At 35.4% G+C, this 13,895-nt stretch overlaps 1 long non-coding RNA gene across 1 annotated transcript in view; it reads right to left on the reverse strand.

Moving 5' to 3' along the window:
• Window positions 1-13,497, reverse strand: part of LOC116083585 — a 22,242-nt gene extending 8,745 nt beyond the window's left edge. Inside the window, exon 1 of the long non-coding RNA XR_004115782.1 lies at window positions 13,388-13,497. This is a non-coding gene — a long non-coding RNA (uncharacterized LOC116083585). The remainder of the gene's footprint in view (window positions 1-13,387) is intronic.
• Between the last annotated feature and the right edge of the window lie 398 nt (window positions 13,498-13,895).

A 13,895-nucleotide genomic window follows, 5' to 3' on the forward strand; every position in this document is an offset into this window, starting at 1 on the left:
AGAGAGAGAGAGAGAGTAAATAACCTAAATGGTATAAACAGCTGGGATTGGTGCCTCATGCCATTAATCCTGGCACCTGACAGGCCAGCTTTATCTACATACTGAGTTCCAGGACAGACAGAGTCGACTTTGTCCCCATCAAAGCTAGAAAAACAAAAACAAAACAAAACAAAAAGGAGGTGGGCTTTTGAAATCTCAAAAACCACTGCCAGCGACAGACCTCCTCCAACAAAGGTGCAATTTTTCCAACAAGGCCATATCTCCTAATCCTTACCAAACAATCCCACCAAGTGGAAAGTAAACATTAAATAGATTAGCCTATGGGGAATTTCTCATTCAAACCACCTCAAAAGCAACTCGAGGAGGAAAGGGTTTATTTGACCTGCATGTTTTAATTGCAGCCCACTATGAGATACAAGGGCAGGAGCCCTGGGAGGAACGGAGGCGTAGACCATGGTAGATAGTTCTCTGCTTCTTTACTGGCTAGCTCCCTTTGCCTTGCTCAGCCTGCTTTCTTTATTTTTTTTATTGAATATTCTCTTTTGGGTTACCTATATACCTCTAAGCATATAACCTACCCTAAAGTGTGGTTAATAGACCAATGAAACATCTGTATATAACTATTTTTTCTTTCTAAGTAGATTACAATTTTCAGGTAGCTTCTTGATTAGGGATAGGAGCGTGTGTCCACTTCCCCCACCCTTAACTGTGATCCCATCTGACTTGAACCTGTACAGTTACCATGCATGAAGCCATAATCTGTGTGAGTTCATGTGTGCATCAGTCAGTCCTGTTATTTCTGGAAAGTACTGCTTCTTAGTGTCTTCTTCCCCCTCTAGCTCTTATAATATTTCTATCTTCTTCTCAGCATAGCTTCCTGAGCCCTGAGGGAAGAGCTTTGGTGAAGACATCTCATTTAGAACTGATTTCTACAAAATCATTCTCTGTACACTGATCAGTTGTAAGTCTCTGTGTTAGCTCCAAACTACTGCAAGAAGACTCTTTGCTGAGTAAAACACTGATTTATTGGTACAGCCAGAATATTATTAAGAGTTATGGTATTGCTGTGTTCTATTTAGAAGTCTGATAGAATTTGATTTTCCCCTAAGCCCATGGCCTATCCAGCCTCAGGTTCTTGGCCACCCTAGCAGTATCAAGTATGGGTTTTATTTCAAGGAGTGGAATAAATGTGATCAAAGATCAGTTATGCCACATCATCTATTCCATTATTGCTCCAGCATATTTAATGGGTACCTCACTAGTTTTGCAGTTGGGTTGATGACTGCCCTTGTAGTGGTGAATAGGAGTACTATGATTGTTAGTCACTATTGGTGAATTCTCTAGGGAGACACCAGCTTGATTTCTCCACATTCTTTGAGATATCCAAGTGTTCTCTTTAGCAGTAGAGTTTTTAGGTATGATTTTAAATATATATCTGAAAACACTTCTCCAATAGAGATCTTTGTAAAACTAATATACTAGGGACACATGGATAATTTAGCTGAAAAGAAGCAAGAATGGGTTTGAATATAGTATGTCTATATATTTACATTTGTATTAAAAGTTATATATTTTCTTTACATATATAAACCTGTTAAAATTATGAAAACATTGATAAATTACAAATAATAGACACAATAAGATGAGCAGTGTTTTTAATTATCATGCAGACAAGATTAAGTAAGAGTCAAAGCTTAAGTTTCTTAACCTAATGAAGTCACTGAAATATTACCAGAGAACCAAACTCCTTTCATATTTCGGCAGCAAAATTTCAGAATGTAGTTTTGAACGTCAAGTGATCTCATGATTTCTGAATGGCTGCTTCAGCTTTACTGATCAGGCACATGCTCTGGGCAGTAGAGAGGAAGGAGTTAGAGCAGAAGAATGTGCCCTGTATCTAAAGGACTTTCCTAGAAAACTCAGTTCACCCCCTGCTGTCTGTATCTTACATCATAACTTGACGTCAGAGGGAAGCTAGGAAGTAGTTTTCGTCTCAGTGCTTTGACACCCAATACCACTAAGCTTCCTTTTTTAAGGAAAAAGGTATGAGAGAAAACTGAGTTTATAACACAAATGTTCACAAACTACCAAAAATGAAAATATAAAGTGGGACATCTATGAAAAAATAAATTATATTCATTTCCATCACTGTTATATCCCCCATCACATGTCATAATGCTTAGATTCCAATAATTTATTCAGTACCAAACAAATTAATAGATCAGTGCTTGGTGTCATGATCCATTGCTGGTGGGATTGCAAGCTGGCAGTGTGGCAGTTCTTCCAGAAATTGGACATAGTACTACCTGAGGACTCTACTATACCACACCTGGGCATATACCCAGAAAATGCTCCAACATATAATAAGGACACATGCCTCATTATATTCATAGCAGCCTTTTTTATTAGATATTCTCATTATTTACATGTCATATGATTTCTCCTTTCCCAGTTTCCCCTCCAAAAAAAAAACAAAACAAAACAAAACAAAAACAAAAACCAAAAAACAAAAAAACAAGCAAACAAACAAAAAACCAAGAACAAACCCCTTTGCCTCCCTCTCCTCATGCTTGCCACCCCACCCTCTCCCACTTATTGGCCCTGGCATTCCCCTACACTGGGGCACAGAACCTTCACAGGGCCAAGGGCCACTCCTCCCATTAATGATCGACTTTGCAATCCTCTACTATACACATGCTGCCAGAACAATCAGTCCCACCATGCATACTCCTTGGTTGGTGGTTGAGTCCCTGGGAGCTCTGAGGGTACTAGTTAGTTCATATTGTTGTTCGTCCTAAGGGGTTGCAAACCCTTCAGCTCCTTTGGTCCTTTCTCTAACTCCTTCATTGGGGACCTTGTGCTCAGTCCAATGGATGGCTGTGAGCCTCTACTTCTGTATTAGTCGGGTACTGTCAGAACCTCTCAGTAGACAGCTATATCAGGCTCCTCTCAGCCAACACTTGCTGGCATCCACAATAGTGTCTAGATTTGATGATTGAATATGGGAAGGATTCCCAGGTGGAGTGGTCTCTGGATTGTCCTTCCTTCAGTCTCTACTCCATAGTTAGTCTCTACAATTCCTTCCATGGGTATTTTGTTCCCCCTTTTAAGAAGGAATGAAGTATCCACACTTTGGTCTTCCTTCTTCTTGAGTTTCTTGTGGTTTGTGGGTTGTACTTTGTGTATTCTGATCTTCTGGGCTAATATTCACTTATCAGAGAATGCATACCATGTGTGTTCTTTTGTGAATGGGTTACCTCAGTCAGGATGATATTCTCCAGATCTATTCAGTTCCATAAGAATTTCATAAATTCATTGTTTTTAATAGCTGAGTAATACTCCATTGTGTAGATGTACCTCATTTTCCACATCCATTCCTCTGTTGTGGAACATCTGGATTGTTTCCAGTTTCTGGCTCTTATAAATAAGGCTGCTATGAACATAATGGAGCATGTGTCCTTATTGCATGTTGGAGCATCTTCTGGGTATATGCCCAGGAGTGGTATAGCTGGGTTCTCAGGTAGTACTATGTCCAATTTCTGGAGGAACTGCCAAACTGATTTCCAGAGTGGTTGTACTGGCTTGCAGTCCCACCAGCAATGAAGGAGTGTTCCTCTTTCTCCTCAACCTCTCCAGCTTCTGCTGTCACCTGAGTTTTTATCCTAGCCATTCTGACTGTTGTGAGGTAGAACCTCGGGGTTGTTTTGATTTGCATTTCACATATGGACTATTTTAACTAGAAGTGAATTCAAGTTCATAGTTCAGAATTCTGGACATCATGATTTTCACAGGAATCACATAATTTTATTTCAAGTTTTGGGCAGAAAACAAACAAGAAATATGGAACAATTGCCTAGTAATTATTATATAAGAACCCAACTGTCTATTCTCATTTCATTGTTTTAAAAATGCAAATTGAGGTGGGCGGTGGTGGCTCATGCCTTTTATCCCAGAACTTGGGTGGCAGAGGCAGACGGATATCTGAGTTCGAGGCCAGACTGGTCTACAGGGTGAGTTCCAGGACAGCCAGAGCTACACAGAGAAACCCTGCTTGAAAACAAAAACAAAAACAAAAAATGCAAATTGAATAGTCCCAGTATAATTCTGCTTTTGAGATAATGGCACTCATATAGGCCTGGTGGCTTAGGTCTGAAATCTTCTTACTTAGGAGGCTAATTAAAAAGGATCACAGGAAATTCCAGGACAGCCTGGGCTACATAACATAATTGCATTAACATTACATGATCAATATTAGCATGAGGTGTCCACATGACATGTATGAAATTTGAAATTAGACAAATCCAACTTACTAGCTGTGGGGCCTTGAATAAGCTGATGATATTTTTTATACATGTGCTTGTTTGTATGTAATCATGCAAATGTGTGTGAGCACACATACACACACCTCCATGGGATTGTGAGAGTTAAATGAAATGATTCATCTAAAATATTGGTATTATGTCAGAACAGTTCAACTTCACTAATGTGCAGTGTTAATTGTACCATGTGTCTAGAGCAACATGAGCAAGTCAAAGCATTTCAGGTCATTTTATCTAATCTGTTCTTAAGATCACAAAAAATATGTGTGTGGTCAGGGGAGTTTAAAATGTAATGTGAATGAAAATTTTTAATTACCAGTAATGGTTATTTTCTGAGTTGTGACAGAAAGGAAGAATTAGGAAGGCTGTAGCTCTTAAACCACTAACTTTCTAGTAGACAACAGCTGATATGGGGACCAGCACTTTATATGAGAGAAGAGAAGGATGGCATGTAGAAGGAACTGTCACTATAGAAACTCATCCACTCTGAGTCATGTTCCAGCGGCCTTTGTAGTATTTTGTTTTTAGTTTAAACAAAGGGTAGAATATTGTTGAGCATGATAGAATTTTATTCTACTAATTTGATGGCTGTGGCAAGGAATCACATCCAATGTAAGATATGACTAGAATACATACTCCACACACCTTTATTTCCTCTGGCTGGAATACAGGCAGGCTCTCACTACACACCTTTAATACCAAACAATGATTTCTAATTGAAGGGCAGACAAAGTAATGAATCAGAGAAAGATTTGGCAAAGTGATTCGTAGATAGGACACATCCAGCTTTCATAAGAGCAGACAAGAAAGGGAAGCTGGATTGAATCAGTCAGTTTGAAGAGGAGTTAGAGCCAGATCAGCTCTCCAGACATCCAGAGTTCAGAAAGAACTGGAAAGAGTGATTTTTATTAAGCAGTAAAGCTTGAAGTCTGAACCATTCTAGGCCTAGGTTAGCAGAGAATGAAAGCTGACGTCATCAAGGTCCAGGATTATAGGAGTTTAGATTGTATGGAGGCTAGAAGCTTCCAGGCCTAGTCTTAGGGATAGTTAGTACAAAGAAGGAAACAATCTAGGCTCAACCCAAACCGTGTATTCAGACTGCTTGGATATGGCTCAACCCTTCCTCAGCCCTTCCTCAGAGGAAATGAAAGCAACATTTACATTTACATGAGTGTCACTTATCAGTTCAGAGATATCATGAGTATGAAGAAAAGGACCATATTGTCTATTGTCTCTCTGCATATTATGACAGCTATTGTTTTTGGATTTTTAACTTTAAAATATTTGAGAGTTTCATACATGTATACTGTATTTACACACTTTCCATCTCAATCTCCATCCAAATACTCCTGTGTCTCCCCAAACCACAAATTAGTGACTTTTTCTTGAAATGATTTTTTACAATATACACACCTCTACAAACATTATCCCTATTTAAAGATGATATGATATTATACATGAAATCCAAAACTTTGCACCAGGAAACTTCTAGAACTAATCCACACTATCAGCAAAGTGGCAGGATCCAAAATGAACTCACACAAATCAACAGCCTTTACCTGTATCAATGACAAGCATGCTGAGAAAAAGGTCATGGCAATACCATCATTGATAACAACCTTTTAAAAATCTAGGATCAATCCTACCATTTACAATATTATGGGGATTATGATTGATCATAAAAAACTAAGCCAACTTTCTGGCCTTCTGCTCTTCAGTGGGTGCAAGGTAATACTCATAGTGTCTTAGATGTTCCTTGCTTGAACGGTGAGTACTAGTGAGCATCTCTGTGCTTGTTGAATATGGGTTTATAACATTTACACAAGTGGTTTTGAAAACTGTTTTGTTCTTGGATTTCTTTATTTTTCAACATAATATTTTAATTGATCCCTTAGGAATTTCACATCATGTATCCTGATCGCACACATTTTCCAATTCTTCAATGTATGCTCTCCCAACCTATCCCCCAAAAAATTAAAAATTAAATGAAGAAGAGGAGGAAGAAAACAAGTCCAATTTGTCTTATTTATATACTCTCTGGAAGATTGTCAAACTTTTTGTGACCTGCCTCTTAAAGAGAACTGTGTTACTCCCCTCCTGTATGCCACCTGAAGCCATCTTTTGTGGAGACATAACTTCAGCATTCTTTCACACTTTTTAAGAGTTCTCGTTGAGTGTTTCCTGTTTAGGATGCTACTTTTTGGGGATTTGGGAATGGGGTGGAGGAGGAGATGGAGGTAGGGGTTATCAGAGAAGCCTTTTAGGTCCCTCTTTTTCAACTATGCAATCCTGAATATCCCTGAAAATATAATTTTCTTATTCTTTACAGTCAATGAAAGTCGAGATTATGTGCTTCCTCATTGTTTCTGAAAGTAGAACAAATCACTAACATGGTCCCTGGCTGCAGTAGGACCATGGGCCCAGAAAAGCCCAAATAGAAGAGGACATTACTTTGAGACTCAGGTGGCTCTGCAGGCCCCAAAAGGCAACACAGCCCACAGACATAAACATGGCTTCAAGCTGTAATCTTTGGTAGTAGCATGAACCAACACAGACCCCAGCTGAAATAGGAACTGAGAACCGGATGTGGTCCTTGTAGGTAGTACAGCTGGAACGTGGCTGCAGGTAGTAGACTCACATCAGCCTGGTCCTCAACACTGTCCATCTCCATCCAGGTTTACCTCTCTTAGTGCAAGTACAGCTCCATTTTTCTATTTTTCCTTTTCCTCCATCACATATTTGTTCCCTGGAGTGGTATCTGTAACCCATGCCCTGATTTCTTGAAATAAATTTTTCACTATGTAGTTCAGACAGCCACCAACCTGTTATCACCCTGCTTCAGCCTCCCAAGTACTAGGATTATGAGCCAGTACCTCTAGGCATACCATTTTCTTATAGTACTTCTATATGTGTGGGTCTTAACCTAAGGTTCTTAAGCCATTTTGATTTAAAATTTTACTTATTTTTAGAACCCAAATCTCTTGTGGAAGACTAATCACGATTAGTCTTCTCTTGTCTTCTTTAGTTCTGTTTCACCCTACTCCCTGGGCATTTTTATATTAAAAAGAATTGTCACCTATTATTTCTTACTATTTATTCATACCTAAATCTGTTGTTTGCAATATTACAATTCATCTCAATGAAATTAGGATTCAATAAACAAAGATTAGCATTTCCATTGGAGAGTAAAAAGAAAATGCATATCAAGGCCTAAAATTCTGCTTTGTCTTTGATAATACAGAGAAATACAGTTTAAAAATTTTGACACATAAATATTGCTAAACAAACTAATTTTTTTTATCTTGACCATCCCCTAATAGATTGGCTCCTGTGAGCCTCAGTACTTACAGTAAGTTATTATGATTCATATCTCACAGAAAGAACAAAAAGATAAATGACATTAGGTGTTTGATTTATGAAATATAAATACTGGTAATATAATACTGTATTTTATAAATAAAATATAACTTTTTCAGAAGAAATATTTATATTCTTCTAAGACCTAGTCTGTGATTTGAGTCTATTGCAGGCTCTTCTATCATGTAACTCAAATCTACTGTAAGATAAAATTGCTATCAGGTTGCACAAATGTATTATAAGTTAATTATAAGTAAAGCCCCTCAAAAATCTTGATATTACTACCTCTGAAATATAATTTGTTGCCTCAAAAATATCAAGAAGCAACCATTATGGAGACAATATTCTCTTTCCTAGTGAAATCAAATCATCTCTGGGGTATATTATAAGACTTATTAAAGTAGTCTGTTGGTAGGCAAAATTTTTCTCACTGTGACCAGAAGACTTCAAAATTGGTGGCAAAGGAATTTGGATAGTCTCAGAGAAAAAGAATCATAAGACTGGTTATTTGAAGTTCAGCTTAATGGTCTAATTTCATGTGAAAATATAGGCGCAAGCTCAGACATATTTTGACACAAGTATCTGGGAACTGGATATTGAACTAAACAATTTACAGACTTTGGAGTAAGTAGAAAATTACTCTTGAAGCCACGCTAAAATGAAAATGTGAAATTGATCACATTGGAATAAAAATAACCAGGGACAGAAAAACTATTTTCAATGTGTATGATTTGCATATAATTATTTTTTATATCTTAGAACATGGATCCCACATACTACCATTTTAATAATTACTTTCTTCTTTGAAAAATTATGTTAAATAAATGAGCCAGAAACTTTATTAGTATGCAAGTCAGTATGCTGTGAATCAAAAGTGTAAAGGGCCTATAGCTGAAAATCTAATGCTACAGATGTCAGTCAATGTTATTATGTTCCTCTCAACAATGATTTTAATAAAATTCATTCTTCAAAACATTCCAGCTTTAAAAATATTTGCATTAATCTCTAGTAGTTCTATTGCGTAGTGTCAGTGGCATGTTTCGTTAGATCATCCCAGTTAGCAGGCTAGGAGAACTGCACACATGAGCACTCTTCCTCCAGCAAATGCAAGCCAGTAAGGAAGGAGGAAGAAAGCCCTCCTCTTCATACAGCTGGGAACCCTGTGACACTGTGAGCATCCACTTATTAACCAACACTTTCACTCAGCTTGATTTTAAAATGTAGCAGGAATCTCATTTCACTAAAACTATTCTCAAACAATGAGCTATAATCCTGACATAATTTTCCATTAGTTCTGTCTGACTTTGAGATAATTTTAACATGAGTGGCTCATGTAAAATCAAGTATTAAGGAAGCAAAAATCAAGTATTAAGGAAGAAAAGAAGGAAGGACAGACAAAAGAACAGTAAGATCACAACCAGATGGAGGTGTCAATCTTGTTCCTCAGTGCTAGGTTTCTTCTCTCTCTCTCTCTCTCTCTCTCTCTCTTCTCTCTCTCTCTCTCTCTCTCTCTCTCTCTCTCTCTCTTTCTTTCTCTCTCTCTCTCACTCTCTCTCTCACTCTCTCTCTCCTTCCCTCTTTCTCTACCCATATTTTATTGAATATATTTATTAAGCATAATATAAGCTAAGTAAAAGTCTACTATATGTTATATAATAATGCTTATTAATTAAATAAATTTATTACATATAACAAATGATATATGCTTATATGTGTATATAAGCACATATAAATTTATATGTATGGAGAGAGAGTGCAGGCCTCCTCCAGTGTTTTTAATTGGAGTAAGATAATTTCATGTGTTATGTGAACTTTTAATCAATATTTTCTAGGTCATCCATATCATGCAGCTAATACTTAGGACAAATTGTTTCCAGAAGCTCTCACCACATTATTGAAATTTCATAAAAAACCAAACCAAACAAACAAACAAAAAAGACCTTTCCTTGAAAAATCACTTTGTCATTAGGAATTGGCAGGTAAAACTGTATCCCAAGTCTGCAGTCTACTTGTAACAATGGGACATGTTAGAGATGTAAATCCTTACACAAAGGAGAGCTCCTACATAAATAAATCAATGTTTAGCATTTAACGTTCCATTTCATTTTATGTTTTGTGGGCATTTTCTTGATGTCTGCAATAGAATCACTTTTCATAGAAGAATAGTGCTTTAGGCATAAAAGACTTCAAAAGTGTCCTCTAAGGACATTGGATGCAATATAGTTTTAAAAACAAAAAATTTCAAAACAAAAGAATAAATAAATGGTATAAATACTGTGTAAAATCCCAAACTGATCCTTTGAAAAGACTGGCAACACAAAATGCTTCCCCAAACACTAAAAGCAATAGTGATGATGATGATGATGATGATGATGATGATGATGATGATGATAAAATGTAATGACAAATATACAAAATACTTGACAAAAGAGTGTATCAAGTATATTATTTTTAGTTGTAAGAAATCACAATAGCATCATTTGTTGCTACCTTAAAATATAAATAAAAATAGTTTTCTAGAAAAAAACTATAGATTATCTAAATACAAAAGAAAATTTAAGTTACCCAATAGTTTTATAGAATTTCATTCCATGAATAAAATGAGTACATAAATCTAACCCAGCAGAGCTGGTCAATCAAAGTAAAACTCCAATCAGGGAAAAAAAAGGTCAAAATAAGACCCTTCTTTCTTCTTCCTTGTGTTTCTCTATGGTAATGAACATAACTAGCCAATCCATTCATAAGCTGGCAAAGCCAGGCAATTTATTCCTCTCAATGTAAATATAATATAGGAAAACTAAAACAAAGTTTCAAGTATATTTGCCATGTGAAGAATTGGGTTCTTGTGTGATAAATGACAGAGGGCACTGGGTGGACATATGTGCATCGAAGTGTTCAAGTCAATCACTTGCAATACCAGGCGAGTTAAAATTGTGTGGGATAGTCTTTTGTCACTGAGAACACTAGTGTGTTCCACAGACACCTGGATTTGTTCAAGGAACCATGTGATATGAACATGCACACCTAGAGTATAAGGCTACACTTCATGAACACTGATTCAGTTTTTACTCAAAACAAAGGCACTATTTGCAATTTTCTTTAATTATTAGTGGATTTATCAATAAGTGCACAACCATAATTACTAAGCTCTTTATTATTAAAAATATAACCAAAAGATAAAAAACAAGGGTTAGTTTATAGTTAGATTACATTACATATTAAATTTTAGTCACCAACTATATTTTGACAAAAAATTAAATAAGAAAATTGCAAATTATTTTCCACTTTAGAAATGCAATGCTTTGTGGATTAATTTTTCTTGCATAATAATTTCTACCCAAAAGTTAAACAAATACTAATGAACAAAGTGAGGGTTGGCAAGATAACTCATGACTAGAAAGAATCTTTTACCAAAACAAAAGATAAATTTAATGACAACTCACTAGATCTTTATTTTTTACGTCATTTACATATATTTTTTTAAGAAATTTCAGTAATTGCCATGAATAACTATAAACAGAAATAGATAAAAGAGCTCAATGCATCACATTAAACTATACATTCCATGACTATTCAATCAAAAACAGTTGGATAAAATGATTTATTTCTATTTTTAAAATTTTGTATACCTAAAATAGAATTATAAATAAAGTTCTATCTACGGACAGATAGGTCTGTCTTGTGAAATTATAGTTTCCTCATTTTGGTTTTGAAAGTAATTTGGACTATTTTAAACCAAATGAAAAGAAAAAACCATTGGCTATATTTATTCAGTTATATGAAAGGTATTAAATAAGAGGATATTGTTTAAACAATGGTCTTTGCTTGAATGATTCCAAATCTACAGTTTCTGTCTAGTATATGATAAAGATTCTGTGATGTTTATTACAGTTGTAAACATTTAATGGTTGATAATTAAATAGCATCCTTACTGAATCCTGAAAACTTTAATTAAACATAGCACATTGCAAATGTGAGATTTAAATTACCACTCATAATTACATGTAGCACATAAATACTGATATGATCACATGAAATTCTTAGAGAAATTTGTCATTTCTTCTCGTGTTAAACAACTTGTCTTTGAATTCCTTATTTGTGTTTTTGTTAATTATTTCAACAACAGGTAACAAAATGAAATGAAAATACGTTCACATATTTTATTGTTTTATAAATACTAATAACATAAATCTAGCAAAACTTAAGAGAAGAAAAAGTGAAAATAAAAACATACCCTCACTTAACTCCAAAAAATTCAAACAGAAAAAATAGGAAGTATGTCAGTTGTGTCATTAAATACAGAGGAAGCCGATCTGTCTCTACATCCAGAACCATCTACAACTCACACCTTTGCAAATAAATAATTAAAAGTTCATGAAGAACATTAAAACTCAACAGTTATTTCAGTTTATTCATTCCTAAAGATGCCTTCGATACTTTTGTACCTGCAATCTGTAGACAGTATGGTGACTGTAGACTATTTCATAGTTGATTACCCACGATGATCACACATTTCTTAATAGACAGTTCAAAATGTTAATTTGACCTACCTTACACTGTAGAGTAAAAAAACAAAACTAGAATATGCTAAAAATTAAATTCCACTAGCAATTTTCTGCAATACTATAATATCGACAATATTTCAGAGTCTCAAACATTTGCAGTGAGAATCTTTGCAAGTGAGGAGTCTGACATGAGAAAAGCAAACAGCAAATATTCACTTGACTAACAAAGAATTGCTTGATCCTATATTTCATATCTCCACAAGCATACAGAGAGGCATGACTTATTTTGAGTAAATTATGGGAGTGAATTACACCTTAATACCTAAATTAATTATCCTGGCCATTCTTGATTAATACTTCTTATGTAGCCATTGTATTGCAAAAAAAGAAAAAAATAGCAATTTTTAAAATCTCTAGGTGGGCTTCGAAGAAACTATAAATAACATATTCAACAAGAAATAATTTGTCAGGCCATATATGCTCATTATATGCATATCTTTTACCATAATTGCTTGTGACATTTTTAAATTGATGAAACAGTCTCAAAGTTATCATTCAAAGAGGAGATTTTGATAAAGAAAATAGATGGATCCTAGCAATGGAGCTGTTCAGAGCTCCATATGCATACATGTGACAGTTTCTTATTTACATGTTGCTCATGTTTATGCATGTTCAGAAGACTACAGCTGCTACCCCATTCTCCAGAAATCACAGACTCCGGTTAAGTCTATAAACAGCCACATTTCGGCTTGTAATATATTTATCATGAAAAGCTTGAAGCTCTAATGGAAGAGGAGGGGTAATGGTACAATTTGCTTTGAGAAGATAACGGGCATTTTTCAAAAAACAAATACTGTATATTTAACTCAGCTTTTTTAGGTGCTTTCATGTTATAGGAATTCTGCTGGTGATGAAAACAGCATCCAGCCAATCAAACAGAGTATCCTAGTGCCATCTAAAGTAGAAACCTAGTGTTTAAAATAACCCTGATGAATTATTCATAGACTGATGTTTATGCAAATTAGAGAATCATGCATCCACCTGACCACCAGGGAAGGAAAAAAATACACACACACACACACACACACACACACACACACACACACGATGGAGGGGGGACCACCATGCTTTTAGCATTCTCCAGAACCTACGTAATCAAATGATAATGTTCTTTCATTAAATGCATCAAGGAATTACAATCCTTACCTGGTTAGTTTGTAGGGCTTTCAGATTTTCTGGATGAAATAACTGACTGTGCATGCAACCAATAAAACTGAACAGAAAAGCTGATTAAGGGCACTTACTTAATGCAAAGCCACTCACTGAATATTCATATGCTGCCCGTGTTTATGCAAATTAAAGTAAAAGCAAGCCCAAGGGGATTGGTTGCCATAGCCCACAAATACTATGTACAGCAGAAAATATAGAGAAGAGTTACAAATAAATCTTGAAATTCATAGCTCTGAAGTAACAAAGAAAAAGAGTAAAATATTAAAGGCTAGGTGAAGTACAGCTTTAAATTGTCTTATTTAATCATATTACTTTTGTACTATTGTCTATTTTTATCACAGAATGCTCTATAATTACCTTAACGTCAAAAGATAGCACCATTTGTGTTTGTCAGCTTTGTTTATCCCACAAACATTTATCTGAATAGATTCTTGAAGTATAGGAGAGCAAGAAGAAACAATTATAATAAAAATATAATTCGATA

Source organism: Mastomys coucha, unplaced genomic scaffold, assembly GCF_008632895.1.
Source record: "Mastomys coucha isolate ucsf_1 unplaced genomic scaffold, UCSF_Mcou_1 pScaffold8, whole genome shotgun sequence".
In the NCBI taxonomy this organism is placed as follows: Eukaryota; Metazoa; Chordata; class Mammalia; order Rodentia; family Muridae; genus Mastomys; species Mastomys coucha.